We start from the raw sequence: 18,447 nt of genomic DNA, 5'->3' as shown, positions 1-18,447 counted from the left end.
TGTTTCACAGCGGTCACTTCAAATCACTCGCAGAAATATGAAGATTTTGCTCCGGACTTGCGCCACCACACAGATGAGCTGAATTCCACCTCAGCGGATATATGGAAACGACATAAGTGCGATGGCAATGCCGTCAGCTGCCTTCGCATTCAACGGTGCCCTCCAACGATCAGCCGAAATTCAGATTCTGGCATCCCTTGCTCGTGCAGTTTGGAATCGCTAATCCCAGACTGATTCCTAAATGTTTTCCAACGAAGAGGTCACCGATGTTCCATCTGGGCCTTTGTGTCGGTATCTTCCTCTGTACACTTGCTACACGCGGCCTTTGTGACATCATACCGCAGAAACATTGTATCATTTTTAATGCATTGTAAGTTGATTTAAAAGAATGAGGACTGAATGCCGTCATAACCTAATCTAATCTAATCTAATATTTCCATCTCTGTGTTACTTTAGGACGAGTGACGGTTGTCGTACAGTCAGAGCAGCAAGAGTGGGGACATAGCGCTCTGACATGTGACCCACTGATCTGCTGGCCTTGCCTGTTATGTCATTAGATGCCTCTGTATTCTATCCCGTCACGAGTCGGAGCAATTCGGAGTGCAGTCTTGTGCCACCGAGAGTCTCTGTAGTACGGAATTGATGATCGGCGTAGTAAAAGAAGTCCCGATCCTTCGAGCCGGATTCGAACCAGCGACCTAAGGATGACTCCATTTCCTCTACAGTCCTCCGCTCTACCAACTGAGCTATCGAAGGAAAAGCGACACCAAGCTTCACCACGTTGGCTCCTACCGACAATGATTATGCAGATTTTCATGCTGCTGTCTGTCGAACGATGGCAACAGCCTGCCAATTGTAATGTCTATTCCTTCTAGCACTAGGGGCCACAGGCGACCGGATTACACATATCACCGAGTTTATCACAATTCCAGGTGCGAGTCCAACACAGCTCTTTGATCCTCTCTGCTTGACAAAACCAAAGGGCACTCAGCTTTCTCATTTCGCCCAGTATTCAGGGCAATTTCTTTTTGACCACTTAACTCATTTCTGTCTCAATGGTCGCCTGCAGCTCATGCATTACTGAAACACCAGCTGCCAGCTAACTTTTCGTCGCATCTGCCTTTAACGCAGCAGACCTACGACATTTCCCACTTTGTTTTGACTGAGACACGTTCATGTCCCTCTCTGCCACCCCTATATTTTGTGCATTCCAAACTTCAGAGCAATTTAATCAGATGAGTGCCTCTGGATACAAAATGCCAATGGAGAATGCGAGCATCGATCTCGCTACCTCTCGCATGCTAAGCGAGCGCTCTACCATTTGAGCTAATTCCCCAGCACATCTGGTCACCTCCTGTCATTTGCTCAGCGCCACAAGCACCATTGCATGCCTGTCACTGCTCACCGTTGCACAGTCATCAGCTCACACACAGACACACTCACTCAATCATCAACCAACCACTCAGACACACATACGGTCGCTCTCTGCCACTGTCACTTTTCATGTCCCCAAACGACAATTCATTCTCCCGCATGCAAAGAATTATCCTTCTGACTATTTTTACAACCGATTGTGACGGCAGTTGGAATTGATATTGTCATACGGGCACGGGCTGGTAACGGACCCAAGTGCCAGACACAGACACTGAAGAACTAGGGACAGGACTAGGATACAGGGCGAAAGCAAGGACATGGATAGAAAAACCAGGAACCTGGAACAGGACTGAACCAGGGAGCTAGGAGCCCGAGCTTGGACTCCGAGCCAGAGACTGCACAAGGACCCAGTACCTGTGTCTTGCCTCTGGCTCGGCCCCAGAACCAGGCAAGGACGAGTCTTGTAGGCAGGCGAGACGAGACCTGAGACTTGAGACTTGAGACTTTAGACTTGAGGCGAAGCGAGCCTGGACACTGGACTCAGGAAACTTGAGGTGAGGCGAGGCTGGAGACTGGAGTCAGGAAACTTGAGGCGAGGCGAGGCTGGAGACTGGAGGCCGGAGACTTGAGGCGAGGCGAGGCTGGAGGCTGGTGACTTGAGGCGAGGCGAGGCTGGAGGCCGGAGACTTGAGGCGAGTCGAGGCTGGAGGCTGCAGACTTCAGACGAGGCTTAGCAGGCTCCTCCTGGGCAGGGCATGTTACTCCTGGGCACGGCGCGGATCACCACCCAGCAGAGGCAAGGGACAGGACGGGACAGAACAAACCTCAAGTAACGGCAAGACGGCCTGGCTTACCTGGGCGGAGGCAAGGGATAGGAAGGGAGCTAGGAACGGGGTGGCTACAGTACAAGACAGCAGGCAAGACGAGGCGATGGTTTCCAGCAAGACGAGGCGAGCGTTTCCAGCAGGACGAGGCGAGCGTTTCCAGCAAGACAGGGCAATACTTCAGGAGAGGAAACAGAAGTCAGAGGAAGGGATACAAGGTGTTAGGACAAGAATAATCCAGCAACCACGCCCTGGTCTCTGAAGGTATTTATGCAGCCAGCCCCAACGAGAATCAGCTGCCTCAATTAGCTCAACAAGGACAGAAACAGGGTAGAAAGGAAACCTGGAGCAAGGGTCGATGAACCGGACCGGGAACCGGAATATGGACATCACGGACCGGACGAGAACGGATATCTAGACTTCAAAGTAGCGACAAAAATTCGGCGTAAAATTACTCCCTCATGGACACACCGAAACATACCGTGCAATGCGTTCCTTCCGTGAACACGCAGATGCCCTTCAGCCGAAATCTGGCCCCTCAACACGAACATATCACCAACAGCACCATTGTTAACAAATTCTCCACATTCACCGTTCCTGTATTATTACACCATGGAGGGAACTCGTGTGTCAGAAGCAGAACATCTTCATGAACCAAGGCAATGGCCGCGTCATCCATTTCTTCTGGCAGATTGTAGAACTGCATCAACGACACAACATTCTCCTGGAATTCTACACTGCTATCAAACAGAGCATTCTCGGATCTGCCGTTCCTGACTATTTCGTTGCCGCATTCTCCGACAGTTTTGGAAAACTACAGCCAAATGACAAATCAGCTGAAAAGCTCAATGACTGAATTCAATCATCAATGGACGATTTGCCTCTCTCCGGGACGATGACAGGAGGGACAAAACACTGCAGACATATGCACACTGCAAACCTGCTGTTCCAACAGCTCGCTTCTGCAGGACGCTCCAATTTCATGTTGCTGTACACCTAATGCACATCTGACTCCTCTGTTTCACAGCGGTCACTTCAAATCACTCGCAGAAATATGAAGATTTTGCTCCGGACTTGCGCCACCACACAGATGAGCTGAATTCCACCTCAGCGGATATATGGAAACGACATAAGTGCGATGGCAATGCCGTCAGCTGCCTTCGCATTCAACGGTGCCCTCCAACGATCAGCCGAAATTCAGATTCTGGCATCCCTTGCTCGTGCAGTTTGGAATCGCTAATCCTAGACTGATTCCTAAATGTTTTCCAACGAAGAGGTCACCGATGTTCCATCTGGGCCTTTGTGTCGGTATCTTCCTCTGTACACTTGCTACACGCGGCCTTTGTGACATCATACCGCAGAAACATTGTATCATTTTTAATGCATTGTAAGTTGATTTAAAAGAACGAGGACTGAATGCCGTCATAACCTAATCTAATCTAATCTAATATTTCCATCTCTGTGTTACTTTAGGACGACTGACGGTTGTCGTACAGTCAGAGCAGCAAGAGTGGGGACATAGCGCTCTGACATGTGACCCAGTGATCTGCTGGCCTTGCCTGTTATGTGATTAGATGACTCTGTATTCTATCCCGTCACGAGTCGGAGCTCCTCGGACTGCAGTCTTGTGCCACCGAGAAGCTCTGTAGTACGGAACTGATGATCGGCGTAGTAAAAGAAGTCCCGATCCTTCGAGCCGGATTCGAACCAGCGACCTAAGGATGACTCCATTTCCTCTACAGTCCTCCGCTCTACCAACTGAGCTATCGAAGGAAAAGCGATACCCAAGCTTCGCCGCGCTGGCTCCTACCGACAATGATTATGCAGATTTTCATCCTGGTGACTTTCGACCCAGAGCAACAGCCTGCCAAATGTAATATCCAGTCCTTCCAGCACTAGGGACCACAGGCGACCGGATGACGCACATCACCGAGCATATCACCATTCTCGGTGCGACTCCAACACAGCTCTTTGATCTTCTTTGCTTGTCAAAATCAAAGGCTGCTCAGCTTTCTGATTTCGCCCAGAGTCCAGGGCAATTTCCTTTCGAACACTTAACTGATTTCTGTCTGAATGGACACCTGCTGCTCAAATACTACTGAAGCACCAGCTGCCAGCTGGCTCTTCCTAGTATCTGCTTTCAAGGCAGCAGATTTCCCCGTTTCCTTTACTGAGACACGATCGTCTCTCTCTCTCCGCCACACCTATCTTCTGTACATTCCAAACTTCACAGCAACTTGATGAGACGAGTGCCTCTGGATACAAAATGTCAATGGAGAATGCGAGCATCGATCTCGTTACCTCTCGCATGCTAAACGAGCGCTCTACCATTTGAGCTAATTCTCCAGCAGATCCAATTCACCTCTGTAATTTGCTCTGCGCGACAAGCACCGTTGCATGCCTGGCACTGCTCACCGTTGCACAATCAGCAGCTCACACACAGACACACTCAATCATCAACCAACCACTCAGACACACATACGGTCGCTCTTTGCCTCTGTCACCTGTCATGTTCCCAAACGACAATTCATTCTATCGCATGCAAGGAATTATCCTTCTATTTTTACAACCGATTGTTATTGCAGTTGGAATTGATATCTCTACTTCAATGCAGCGACAAACATTCGGCGTACAATCACTTCCTCACAGAGACATCGAAACATACCGTGTATTGCGTCGCTTCCGTGAACATGCATATTCAGGTCATCTGAAATCTGGCCCTCAATACCCACATATCACCAACAACACCACAGTTAGCAACATTTCCGCATTCACCTTTCCTGGATCATTACGCCCCGGCGGGAACTCATGGGTCAGAAGCAGAACATCTTCATGAACCAAGGAAATGCCTGCTTCGCTTCCGCTCCTATGTGTGTTCCGAAATCTCCGGAGGGGAATATCCTGAATCCTCGGCTGTGCCTGTTGCTTAGCGGCCGGGACATGGGTCGATGCGCTCGGCAGAGATGGTACTCCGTGCTCGGTGTCGGAGGGCCGGTCGGAAGATCGAAGTTTTCGGACGGACTCAGAATAGGACTGTGGGCGGGTGCTTCCAGGACGCTTTATCAGAAGGTTCGCGGCGCTGGAAGCTCATGGCAGGGGGAGTTTCTTCCTTCTACCGTCTGCGTGAGATGATGAGGCCATCAGGTCTTTGAAACATTTTTTTCGGTGCCCATGGTCTGCTCTTATCAAATTACGGTATTACTTTGCACAGTTGTAACTATTTGGTAGAATTATGAGTTTTTTGTCAATTTTAGTCTTGGTCAATAGACAATGGGCAATAGATAATAGGTGCAGAAGTAGAGCATTCCGCCCTTCGAGCCAGCACCGCCATTCACTGTGATCATGGCTGATCATCCACAATCTGTATCCAGTTCCTGCCTTATTCCCATAACCTTTGATAGCGCTATCTTTAAGAGCTGTATCCATCTCTTTCTTGAAAGCATCCAGAGACTTGGCCTCCACAGCCTTCTGGGGCAGAGCATTCCATATTGTCTACCACTCTCTGGGTGAAAAAGTTCTTCCTCAACTCCGTTCTAAATGGCCCACCCCTTATTCTTAAATTGTGGCCTCTGGTTTCCGACTCACCCATCAGCTGAACATGCTTCCTGCCTGCAGCGTGTCCAATCCTTTAATAATCTTATATCCTTAGTGCGCATGCGCCAGTCGTGCATGCACCCTGTTTCGGACGTTCCGATCTATTTTCACTTACTTTCTTCTTTACTTTTTAATTTGCGCTATTTTTTTGTATTTTTCTTCCTCACGGTAACACGTCGATGCTGCACCCTCTCTAACATGCTGGAAGAGAGAGTTTTATTTGGGTTTTCTTTAGCGCTGGAAATGGTTACATCCCGACACGCGGGACGGCATCAAGGTCACATTGTGTATTCCACGGACCAGCAAATACCGGCCGGCTTAGCGAACAGAGCGGTGGACACCCCTGCGGAAATCCGGAGGAAAACACACAGAGGGGGATCACAAAGCCGAGGAAAGTGGAACGGGTCGAGACAACAGAGACTTTTAGAGAAGAGGATTTCGGTGTTTGATACCGTTCCGGCTGACCGGAAGTGCACGGAGAACGGTGAGCATATAGGAGTTCGGTGCTTACTGATCTGGTTAACAACAGATGGTACAATCCGGTATATATTCCGATTGAGGAACGTGTTTGCAGACTGAATATTGAACTTTTTACTGTTGGACTTCGGCCACATTCCACCGTGATACAACACTTGGCGGCACAGGTGTCGTTCCTGCCTGTGGCCATCGAACATGCAGCTCCTCCCGTGGAGGGTCAGACACCCTGAGCCAATAGACTGGTCCTGGACTTATTTTCCATCTGGCATAGTTTTGCAGTTTGTTATTTGATTGTTGGGGTTTTTTGTTTTGCTATACTTACCTCTATTGTTGTTTGGTGCCGCTGGAACGAAACCAAATTTCCCTCGGGATGAATAAAGTAAATCTATCTATCTATCTATCTATGTTTCAATAAGATCCCCTCTCAGCCTTCTAAATTCCAGAATATACAAGCCCAGTCGCTCCAATCTTTCGACATATGACAGTCCCGCATTCCCGGAAATTAGCCTTGTGAACCTACGCTGCACTCCCTCAATAGCAAGAATGTCCTTCTTCAAATTTGGAGACCAAAGCTGCACACAGTACTCCAGGTGTGGTCTCACTAGGGCCTTGTATAGCTGCAGAAGGACCTCTTTGCTCTTATGCTCAACTCCCCTTGTTATGAAGGCCAGCATGCCATGAGTTTTCTTCACTGCCTGCTGTACTTGCATGCTTGCTTTCAGTGACTGATGTTCAAGTCTGCCTTGTGTTTCTGTGATATCAGCCCGGAGGAACAGGGTATCATTTTTTAAGACATGCATCTTAAAATTACAGTAAACGACGACTGAGTGTCCTCATCATCTAATCATATCCAATCTAATATTTCTGACTTTGTGTTACTTTAGGACGAGTGAGAGTTGTCGTACTGTCAGAGCAGCAAGCGTGAGGACATAGCGCTCTGAAATGTGACCCAGTGATCTGCTGGCCTTGCCTGTTATGTCATTAGATGCCTCTGTATTCTATCCCGTCACGAGTCGGAGCAATTCGGAGTGCAGTCTTGTGCCACCGAGAGTCTCTGTAGTACGGAATTGATGATCGGCGTAGTAAAAGAAGTCCCGATCCTTCGAGCCGGATTCGAACCAGCGACCTCAGGATGACTCCATTTCCTCTACAGTCCTCCGCTCTACCAACTGAGCTATCGAAGGAAAAGCGACACCAAGCTTCACCACGTTGACTCCTACCGACAATGATTATGCAGATTTTCATGCTGATGTCTGTCGAACGATGGCAACAGCCTGCCAATTGTAATGTCAATTCCTTCCAGCACTAGGGGCCACAGGCGACCGGATTACGCACATCACCGAGTTTATCACAATTCTAGGTGCGACTCCAACACAGCTCTTTGATCCTCTTTGCTCCACAAAACCAAAGGGCACTCAGCTTTCTCATTTCGCCCAGTGTTCAAGGCAATTTCTGTTTGACCACTTAACTGATTTCTGTCTGAATGGTCGCCTGCAGCTCATGCATTACTGAAACACCAGCTGCCAGCTAGCTTTTCGTCGCATCTGCGTTTAACGCAGCAGACCTACGATATTTCCCACTTTCCTTTGACTGAGACACGTTCATGACTCTCTCTGCCACCCCTATATTTTGTGCATTCCAAACTGCAGATCAATTTAATCAGATGAGTGCCTCTGGATACAAAAGGTCAATGGAGAATGCGAACATCGATCTCGCTACCTCTCGCATGCTGAGCGAGCGCTCTACCATTTGAGCTAATTCCCCAGCACATCCGATCCACCTCCTGTAATTTGCTCAGCGCCACAAGCACCATTGCATGCCTGCCACTGCTCACCGTTGCACAATCAGCAGCTCACACACAGACACAGTCACTCAATCATCAACCAACCACTCAGACACACATACGGTCGCTCTCTGCCCCTGTCACCTTTCATGTCCCCAAACGACAATTCATTCTCCCGCATGCAAAGAATTATCATTCTGTCTATTTTTACAAACCGATTGTGACGGCAGTTGGAATTGATATTGTCATACGGTCACGGGCTGGTAACGGACCCAAGTGCAAGACACAGACACTGAACTACTAGGGACAGGACTAGGATACAGGGCGAAAGCAAGGACATGGTCAGGAAAACCAGGAACCTGGAACAGGACTGAACCAGGGAGCTAGGAGCCCGGGCTTGGACACCGAGCCAGGGACTGCACAAGAACCCAGTACCTGGGTCTTGCATCTGCTCGGCCGCAGAATCAGGCAAGGACGAGTCTTGGCAGGCAGGAGGGACGAGACCTGAGACTTCAGACTTCAGACTTGAGGCGAAGCGAGGCTGGAGACTGGAGGCAGGAGACTTGAGGCGCGGCGAGGCTGGAGGCCGGAGACTTGAGGCGAGGCGAGGCTGGAGGCCGGAGACCTGAGGCGAGGCGAGGCTGGAGGCTGGAGACCTGAGGCAAGGCGAGGCTGGAGGCTGCAAACTTGAGGCGAGGCTCAGCAGTCTCCTCCTGGGCAGGGTGCGTTACTCCTGGGCACGGTGCGGATCACCACGCAACAGAGGCAAGGGACAGGACGGGACAGAACCAACCCCAAGTAACGGCAAGACGGCCTGGCTTACCTGGGCGGAGGCAAGGGATAGAAAGGGAGCTAGTAACAGGGTGGCTACAGTACAAGACTGGTGGCATGACGAGGCGATGGTTTCCAGCAAGCCAAGCCGAGCGTTTCCAGCAACACCAGGGGAGCGTTTCCAGCAAGGCAAGACGAGTGTTTCCAGCAAGACAAGGCGAGCGTTTCCAGCAAGACAAAGCGAGCGTTTCCAGCAAGACAGGGCAGGTCTTCAGGAGCGGAAACAGAAGGCAGAGGAAGGGATACAAGGTGTTAGGACAAGAACAATCCAGCAACCACGCCCTGCTCTCTGAAGGTTTTTATGCAGCCAGCCCCAACGAGAATCAGCTGCCTCAATTAGCTCAACAAGGACAGAAACAAGGTAGAAAGGATTCACCTTTGGAGAAGAGGATTTCGGTGTTTAATACCGTTTCGGCTGACCGGAAGTGCACTGAGAGCGGTTAGCATAAAGGAGTTCGGTGCTTACTGGTTAACAACAGATGGTACAATCCGGGATATATTCCGATTGAGGAACGTGTTTGCAGACTGAATATTGAACTTTTTACTGTTGGACTTCGGCCACATTCCACCGTGATACAACACTTGGCGGCACGGGAGGTCGTTTCTGCCTGTGGCCATCGAACGGCTCCTGCCGTGGAGGGTCAGACACCCTGAGCCAATAGACTGGTCCTGGACTGATTTCCATCTGGCATAGTTTTGCAGTTTGTTGTTTGATTGTTGGGTTTTTTTGTTTTGCTATACTTACGCTCTATTCTTGGTTGGCCGGCTGGAACGAAACCAAATTTCCCTCGGGATTAATAAAGTATATCTATCTATCTATCTATCTATGTTTCAATAAGATCCCCTCTCAGCCTTCTAAATTCCAGAATATACAAGCCCAGTGGCTCCAATCTTTCGACATATGACAGTCCCGCCATCTCGGAAGTTAGCCTTGTGAACCTCCGCTGCACTCCCTCTATAGCAAGAATGTCCTTCTTCAAATTTGGAGACCAAAACTGAACACAGTACTCCAGGTGTGGTCTCACTAGGGCCTTGTATAGCTGCAGAAGGCCCTCTTTGCTCTTAAACTCAATTCCCCTTGTTATGAAGGCCAGCATGCCATGAGCTTTCTTCACTGCCTGCTGTACTTGCATGCTTGCTTTCAGTGACTGATGGTCAAGTCTTCCTTGTGTTTCTCTGATTTCATACCGGAGGAACATGGTATCATTTTTTAAGGCATGCATTTTAAAATTACACTAAACGAGGACTGAGTGTCCTCATCATCTAATCATATCCAATCTAATACTTCTATCTTTGTGTTACTTTAGGACGAGTGAGAGTTGTCGTCCTATCAGAGCAGCAAGCGTGAGGACATAGCGCTCTGAACTGTGACCCAGTGATCCGCTGGCCTTGCCTGTTATGTGATAAGATGCCTCTGTATTCTATCCCGTCACGAGTCGGAGCAATTCGGACTGCAGTCTTGTGCCACCGAGAAGCTCTGTAGTACGGACTTGATGATCCGCATAGTAAAAGAAGTCCCGATCCTTCGAGCCGGATTCGAACCAGCGACCTAAGGATGATTCCATTTCCTCTACAGTCCTCCGCTCTACCAACTGAGCTATCGAAGGAAAAGCGACACCACGCTTCACCACGTTGTCTCCTACCTGCAATGATTATGCAGGTTTTCATCCTGGTGTCTCTCGACCCACAGCGACAGCCTGCCAATTGTAATATCTAGTCCTTCCAGCACTAGGGGCCACAGGCGACCGGATGATGCCCACCACCGAGCTTATCACCATTCTCGGTGCGACTCCAAAACAGCTCTTTGATCATCTTCGCTTGACAAAACCAAAGGGCACTCAGCTTTCTCATTTCGCCCACTGTTCAGGGCAATTTCTTTTTGACTACTTAACTCATTTCTGTCTCAATGGTCGCCTGCAGCTCATGCATTACTGAAACGCCAGCTGCCAGCTAGCTTTTCGTCGTATCTGTCTTTAACGCAGCAGACCTACAACATTTCCCTCTTTCCTTTGACTGAGACACGTTTATGTCCCTCTCTGCCACCCCTATATTTTGTGCATTCCAAACTTCAGAGCAATTTAATCAGATGAGTACCTCTGGATACAAAATGCCAATGGAGAATCGAGGATCGATCTCGCTACCTCTCGCATGCTAAGCGAGCGCTCTACCATTTGAGCTAATTCCCCAGCACATCCGGTCCACCTCCTGTAATTTGCTCAGCGCCACAAGCACCATTGCATGTCTGCCACTGCTCACCGTTGCACAATCAGCAGCTCACACACAGACACACTCACTCAATCATCAACCAACCACTCAGACACACATACGGTCGCTCTCTGCCACTGTCACCTTTCATGTCCCCAAACGACAAATCATTCTCCCGCATGCAAAGAATTATCCTTCTGACTATTTTTACAACCGATTGTGACGGCAGTTGGAATTGATATTGTCATACGGGCACGGGCTGGAAACGGACCCAAGTACATGACACAGACACTGAAATACTAGGGACAGGATTAGGATACAGGGCGATGGCAAGGACATGGACAGGAAAACCAGGAACCTGGAGTAGGACTGAACAAGGGAGCCAGGAGCCCTGGCTTGGACTCCGAGCCTGAGCCTGCACAAGGACCCAGTACCTGTGTCTTGCCTCTGGCTCGGCCCCAGAACCAAGCAAGGACGAGTCTTGGCAGGCAGGCGGGACGAGACCTGAGACTTGAGACTTGAGACTTGAGACAGGGCGAGGCTGGAGACTGGAGGCCGGAGACTTGAGGCAACGCGAGGCTGGAGAATGCAAACTTGAGGCGAGGCTTAGCAGGTTCCTCCTGGGCAGGGCGCGGATCGTCTGGGCAGGGCATGTTACTCCTGGGCAGGACGCGGATCAACACCCAACAGAGGTAAGGGACAGGACGGGACAGAACCAACCCCAGGTAACGGCAAGACGGCCTGTCTTACCTGGGCGGAAGCAAGGGATAGGAAGTGAGCTAGGAACAGCGTGGCTACAGAACAAGACTGCTGGCATGACGAGGCGATGGTTTCCAGCAAGGCAAGACCAGTGTTTCCGGCAAGACGAGGCGAGGGTTTCCGGCAAGACGAGGCGAGCGTTTCCAGCAAGACAGGGCAGGGCTTCAGGAGAGGAAACAGAAGGCAGAGGAAGGAAGATAAGGTGTTAGGACAAGAACAATCCAGCAACCACGCCCTGGTCTCTGAAGGTATTTATGCAGCCAGCCCCAACGAGAATCAGCTGCCTCAATTAGCTCAACAAGGACAGAAACAGGGTAGAAAGGAAATCTGGAGCAAGGATCGATGAACCGGACCGGGAACCGGAATATGGACATCACGGACCGGACTATAACAGATATCTAGACTTCAAAGTAGCGACAAAAATTCGGCGTAAAATCACTTCCTGGTGGAGACACCGAAACATACCGTGCAATGCGTCGCTTCTGTGAACATGCAGATGCCCCTCAGCTGAAATCTGGCCCCTCAGCACCAACATATCACCAACAGCACCACTGTTAGCAACCTTCCCGCATTCACCTTTCCTGTATTATTACGCCACGGAGGGAACTCGTGTGTCAGAAGCAGAACATCTTCATGAACCAAGGCAATCGCCGCGTCATCAATTTCTTCTGGCAGACTGTAAAACTGCATCAACGACACAACATTCTCCTGGAATTCCACACTGCTATCAAACAGAGCATTCTCGGATCTGCCGTTCCTGTCTATTTCGTTGCCGCATTCTCCGACACTTTACAACCAAATGACGAATCAGCTGAAAAGCTCAATGACTGAATTCCATCATCAATGGACGATTTGCCTCTCTCTGGGACGATGATAGGAGGGACAAAACACTGCAGACATATGCACACTGCAAACCTGCTGTTCCAAGAGCTCGCTTCTGCAGGGCGCTCCAATTTCATGTTGCTGTACACCTAATGCTCATCTGACTCTTCTGCTTCAAAGCTGTCACTTCAAATCACTCGCAGAAATATGAAGATTTTGCTCCGGACTTGCGCCACCACACAGATGAGCCGAATTCCACCTCAACGGATATATGGAAGCGACATAATGGCGATGGCAATGCCGTCAGCTGCCTTCGCTTTCAACGGTGCCCTCCAACGATCAGCCGAAATTCAGATTCTGGCATCCCTTGCTCGTGCAGTTTGGAATTGCTCATCCTATACTAATTGCTAAATGTTTTCCAACGAAGAGGTCACCGATGTTCCATCTGGGCCTTTGTGTCGGTCTCTTCCTCTGTACACTTGCTACACGCGGCCTCTCCGGTGATGCATATCTATTATCTGTCAGGTAGGAGGCCGTGCACAATTCCGCATTGATGGAGGCAGACGTGAGGCACGGAGGAACCTCTGGTGAAACTTCTGAAATGCCTGCTTCGCTGCCGCGGCTACTGTGTAATCGGAAATCTCCGGAGGGAAATGCCCCGAATTCTCGGCTTTGCCTGTTGCTTGGCGGCCGGGGCCCGGGTGGAAACGTTCGGCAGAGAGATTGCTCGGTGCTCGGTGTCGGAGCGCTGGTCGGAGGCTGGAAGTTTTCGGACGGACTCATACTTTGGACTGTGATCCGGTTGCTTCCAGGACGCTGCATCGGCAAGTTCGAGCCATTGGAAGCTCATGGCAGGGGGATTTTCTTCCTTTTACCGTCTGCGTGAGATGACGAGGCAATCGGGTCTTTGAGACTTTTTTCCCGTGCCCCTGGTCTGCTCTTATCAAATTGCGGTATTGCTTTGCACTGCTTAACTATATGGTAGAATTAGAACCATAGAACCATAGAAACTACAGCACAGAAACAGGCCCTTTAGCCCTTCCTGGCTGTGCCGAACCATTTTCTGCCTAGTCCCACTGACCTGCACACGGACCATATCCCTCCATACAACTCCCATCCATGTATCTGTCCAATTTATTCTTAAATGTTAAAAAAGAGCCGTATTTACCACCTCGTCAGGCAGCTCATTCCATACTCCCACCACTCTCTGTGTGAAGAAGCCCCCCCTAATGTTCCCTTTAAACTCCCCCCCCTCACCCTTAACCCATGTCCTCTGGTTTATTTCTCCCCTTGCCTCGGTGGAAAAAGCCTGCTTGCTTTCACTGTATCTATACCCATCATAATTTTATATACCTCTACCAAATCTCCCCTCATTCTTCTACGCTCCAGGGAATAAAATCCCAACCTGTTCAACCTTTCTCTGTAACTGAGTTTCTCAAGTCCCGGCAACATCCTTGTAAACCTTCTCTGCACTCTTTCAACCTTATTCATATCCTTCCTGTAATTTGGTGACCAAAACCGAACACAATACTCCAGATTCGGCCTCACCAATGCCTTATACAACCTCATCATAACATTCCAGCTCTTATACTCAATACTACGATTGATAAAGACCAATGTACTAAAAGCTCTCTTTACGACCATATCTACCTGTGACGACACTTTTAGGGAATTCTGCATCTGTATTCCCAGATTTCTCTGTTCCACTGCACTCCTCAGTGCCTTACCATTAACCCTGTATGTTCTACGTTGGTTTGTCCTTCCAACGTGCAATACCTCACACTTGTCAGTATTAAACTCCATCTGCCATTTTTCAGCCCATTTTTCCAGCTGGTCCAAGTCTGTCTACAGGCTCTGAAAACCTTCCTCACTGTCTACTACACCTCCAATCTTTGTATCATCAGCGACCTTGCTGATCCAATTTACCACATTATCATCCAGATCATTGATATAGATGACAATTAACAATGGACCCAGCACTGATCCCTGTGGCACATCACTGGTCACAGGCCTCCACTCAGAGAAGCAATTTTCTACCACCACTCTCTGGCTTCTTCCATCGAGCCAATGTCCAATCCAATTTACCACCTCTCCATGTATACCTAGCGACTGAATTTTCCTAACTAACCTCCCATGCGGGACCTTGTCAAAGGCCTTACTGAAGCCCATGTAGACAATATCCACTGCCTTCCCTTCATCCACTTTCCTGGTACCCTCCTCGAAAAACTCCAACAGATTGGTCAAACATGACCTACCACGCACAAAGCCATGTTGACTCTCCCTAATAAGCCCCTGTCTATCCAAATGCTTGTAGATTCTGTCTCTTCGTACTCCCTCCAATAACTTATCTACTACTGACATTAAACTTACCGGCCTATAATTTCCCGGATTACTTTTCGATCCTTTTTTAAACAACGGAACAACATGAGCCACTCTCCAATCCTCCGGCACTTCACCCGTAGACAGTGACATTTTAAATATTTCTGCCAGAGACCCCGCAATTTCAACACTACTCTCCTTCAAGGTCCGAGGGAACACCCTGTCAGGTCCCGGGGATTTATCCACTTTAATTTTCCTCAAGACAGCAAGCACCTCTTCCTTTTCGATCTGTACAGTTTCCATGGTCTCACTACTTGATTCCCTCAATGCCATAGATTTCATGGTAGCTTCCTTAGTAAATACAGACGCAAAAAACCTATTTAAAATCTCCCCCATTTCCTTTGGTTCTGCACAAAGCCGAACACTCTGATCTTCAAGAGGACCAATTTTACCCCTTACAATCCTTTTGCTCTTAATATACTTGTAAAAGCTCTTTGAATTTTGTGGATTTTGTCACTTATCGTCTTGGTCTTCTTGTGTTTTTGTAATATCGTACCGGAGGAACATTGTATCATTTTTTAATGCATTGTAAGTTGTTTTAAAAGAACGAGCACTGAATGTCGTCATAACCGAATCTAATCTAATGTAATATTTCCATCTCTGTGTTACCTTGGGACGAGTCACGGTTGTCCTAGAGTCAGAGCAGCAATCATGAGGACATAGCGCTCTGAAATGTGATCCAGTGATCAGCTGGCCTTGCCAGTTCTGTGATAAGATGCCTCCATATTCTATCCCGTCACGAGTCGTAACAATTCGGACTGCGGACTTGTGCCACCGAGAAGCTCTGTAGTATGGAATTGATGATCCGCGAAGTAAAAGAAGTCCCGATCCTTCGAGCCGGAATCGAACCAGCGACCTAAGGATGACTCCATTTCCTCTACAGTCCTCCGCTCTACCAACTGAGCTATCGAAGGAAAAGCGACACCAAGCTTCGCCACGCTGGCGACTACCGACAATGATTATGCAGATTTTCATCCTGGTGTCTCTCGACCCACAGCAACAGCCTGCCAATTGTAATATCTAGTTCTTCCAGCACTAGGGGCCACAGGTGACCGGATGACGCACATCACCGAGCTTATCACCATTCTCGGTGCGACTCCAACACAGCTCTTTGATCTTCTTTGCTTGTCAAGATCAAAGGCTACTCAGCTTTCTCATTTCACCCAGTGTTCAGGGCAAATTCCTTTTGACCACTGAACTGATTGCTGTCTGAATGGTCGCCTGCAGCTCATGCATTACTGAAAGACCAGCTGCCAGCTAGCTTTGCCTCCTACCTGCCTTCAACGCAGCAGACCTTCGACATGTCCGTCTTTCCTTTGCCTGAGACACTTTCCTCTCCCTCTCCGCCACCCCTACCTTTTGTGCATTCCAGCATTCAGAGCAACTTGATGAGACGAGTGCCTCTGGATACAAAATCTCAATGGAGAATGCGAGCATCGATCTCTCTACCTCTCGCATGCTAAGCGAGCGCTCTACCATTTGAGCTAATTCCCCAGCACATCCAGTTCCCTTCCTGTAATTTGCTCTCTGCCACAAGCACCATTGCATGTCTGCCACTGCTCACCGTTGCACAATCATCAGCTCACACACAGACACACTCACTCAATCATCAACCAACCACTCAGACACACATACGGTCGCTCTCTGCCCCTGTCACATTTCATGTCCCCGAACGACAATTCATTCTCCAGCATGCAAAGAATTATCCTTCTATTTTTACAACCGATTGTTATTGCAGTTGGAATTGATATCTCCACTTCAATGTAGCGACAAACATTCGGCGTACAATCACTTCCTCTCAGAGACACCGAACCATAACATGTAATGCATCGCTTCCGTGAACATGCGTATTCACCTCTGCTGAAATCTGTCCCGTCAACACCCACATATCACAAGCAACACCACAGTTAGCAACCTTTCCAATTCAGAGTTCCTGTACTATTACGCCCCGGCAGGACCTCATGTGTCAGAAGCAGAACTTCATCATGAACCAAGGAGTTGTCCGCGTCATCCATTTCTTCTGGCAGGTTGTAAAGCTCCATGTACCACTCAACATTCTGCTGGAATTCTACACTGCTATCAAAGAGAGCATACTCGGATCTGCCGTTCCTGTCTATTTCGTTGCCGCATTCTCCGACACTTTTGGAAAAGTACAGCCAAATGAGAAATCAGTGGAAAAGCTCAATGACTGAATTCCATCATCAATTGACGATTTGCCTCTCTCCTGGACGATGATAGGAAGCACAACACACTGCAGACATACGCACACGACAAACCAGCTCTTGCAAGAGTTCGCATGTGCAGAGCGCTCCAATTTCATGTTCCTCCACACTTAACGCACATCTGCCTCTTCTGTTCCACGGTACCCACTTCAAAGCTCTTGCAGAAATATGAAGAATTTTCTCCCGACTTGTGTCACCATACAGATGAGCCGTTGTGCACCTCAGCGGATGTATGGAAACGACATAATGCCGATAACAACGTCGTCATTTGCCTTCTCTTTATACGGTGCCCTCCAGCGATCCGCCGAAATTCAGATTCTGGCATCCCTTGGTCGTGCAGTTTGGAATCGCTCAACCCAGACTGATTGCTAAATATCTTCCAACGAAGAGGTCACCAATGTTCCATCTGGGTCTTTGTGTCAGTCTCTTCCTCTGTACACTGATGCATATCTGTTATCCGTCAAGTAGGAGGCCGTGCCCAATTCTGATTTGATGGAGGCAGACATGAGAACACGGTGGATCATCTGGTGAAACTTCTGAAATGCCTTAATAAACGAGGACTGAGTGTGCTCATCATCTAATCTAATCTAATATTTCTATCTTTGTGTTACTTTAGGGCGAGTGAGTGCTGTCGTACTGTCAGAGCAGCAAGCGTGAGGACATAGCGCTCTGAAATGTGACCCAGTGATCTGCTGGCCTTGCCTGTTATGTGATAAGATGCCTCTATATTCTACCACGTCACTAGTCGGAGCAATTCGGACTGCAGTCTTGAGCCACCGAGAAGCTCTGTAGTACGGACTTGATGATCGGCGTAGTAAAAGAAGTCCCGATCCTTCGAGCCGGATTCGAACCAGCGACCTAAGGATGACTCCATTTCCTCTACAGTCCTCCGCTCTACCAACTGAGCTATCGGAGGAAAAGCGACACCAAGCTTCGCCAAGTTGGCTCCTACCGACAATGATTATGCAGACTTTCATCCTAGTGTCTCTCGACCCACAACAACAGCCTGCCAATTGCAATATCTAGTCCTTCCAGCACTAGGGGCCGCAGGCGACCGGATGACGCACATCACCGAGCTTCTCACCATTCGCGGTGCGACTCCAACACAGCTCTTTGATCTTCTTTGCTTGTCAAAATCAAAGGTTACTCCGCTTTCCCATTTCCGCCAGTGTCCAGG

The 18,447-nt window shown here is 49.0% G+C and overlaps 7 non-coding genes across 7 annotated transcripts; all 7 read right to left on the bottom strand.

Moving 5' to 3' along the window:
* Positions 1-670: 670 nt before the first annotated feature.
* On the bottom strand, positions 671-756 carry trnay-gua (transfer RNA tyrosine (anticodon GUA)). The gene is given in 2 exon segments: positions 671-706; positions 720-756. It is a non-coding gene; the product is annotated as a tRNA-Tyr (tRNA).
* A 507-nt stretch (positions 757-1,263) lies between these two features.
* trnaa-agc (transfer RNA alanine (anticodon AGC)) lies at positions 1,264-1,336 on the bottom strand. Its single transcript has one exon. It is a non-coding gene; the product is annotated as a tRNA-Ala (tRNA).
* A 2,549-nt stretch (positions 1,337-3,885) lies between these two features.
* On the bottom strand, positions 3,886-3,971 carry trnay-gua (transfer RNA tyrosine (anticodon GUA)). The gene is given in 2 exon segments: positions 3,886-3,921; positions 3,935-3,971. It is a non-coding gene; the product is annotated as a tRNA-Tyr (tRNA).
* A 3,396-nt stretch (positions 3,972-7,367) lies between these two features.
* trnay-gua (transfer RNA tyrosine (anticodon GUA)) lies at positions 7,368-7,453 on the bottom strand. The gene is given in 2 exon segments: positions 7,368-7,403; positions 7,417-7,453. It is a non-coding gene; the product is annotated as a tRNA-Tyr (tRNA).
* A 2,951-nt stretch (positions 7,454-10,404) lies between these two features.
* On the bottom strand, positions 10,405-10,490 carry trnay-gua (transfer RNA tyrosine (anticodon GUA)). Its single transcript is given in 2 exon segments — positions 10,405-10,440; positions 10,454-10,490. It is a non-coding gene; the product is annotated as a tRNA-Tyr (tRNA).
* Positions 10,491-15,876: 5,386 nt separating this feature from the next.
* Positions 15,877-15,962, bottom strand: trnay-gua (transfer RNA tyrosine (anticodon GUA)). The gene is given in 2 exon segments: positions 15,877-15,912; positions 15,926-15,962. It is a non-coding gene; the product is annotated as a tRNA-Tyr (tRNA).
* A 2,138-nt stretch (positions 15,963-18,100) lies between these two features.
* On the bottom strand, positions 18,101-18,186 carry trnay-gua (transfer RNA tyrosine (anticodon GUA)). Its single transcript is given in 2 exon segments — positions 18,101-18,136; positions 18,150-18,186. It is a non-coding gene; the product is annotated as a tRNA-Tyr (tRNA).
* Positions 18,187-18,447: the final 261 nt, after the last annotated feature.

Source organism: Mobula hypostoma, chromosome 1 (genome assembly GCF_963921235.1).
Source record: "Mobula hypostoma chromosome 1, sMobHyp1.1, whole genome shotgun sequence".
Lineage (NCBI taxonomy): Eukaryota > Metazoa > Chordata > Chondrichthyes > Myliobatiformes > Myliobatidae > Mobula > Mobula hypostoma.
Note: the sequence above shows the minus strand (reverse complement) of the source record. Positions and strands in the feature narration are given on the sequence as shown.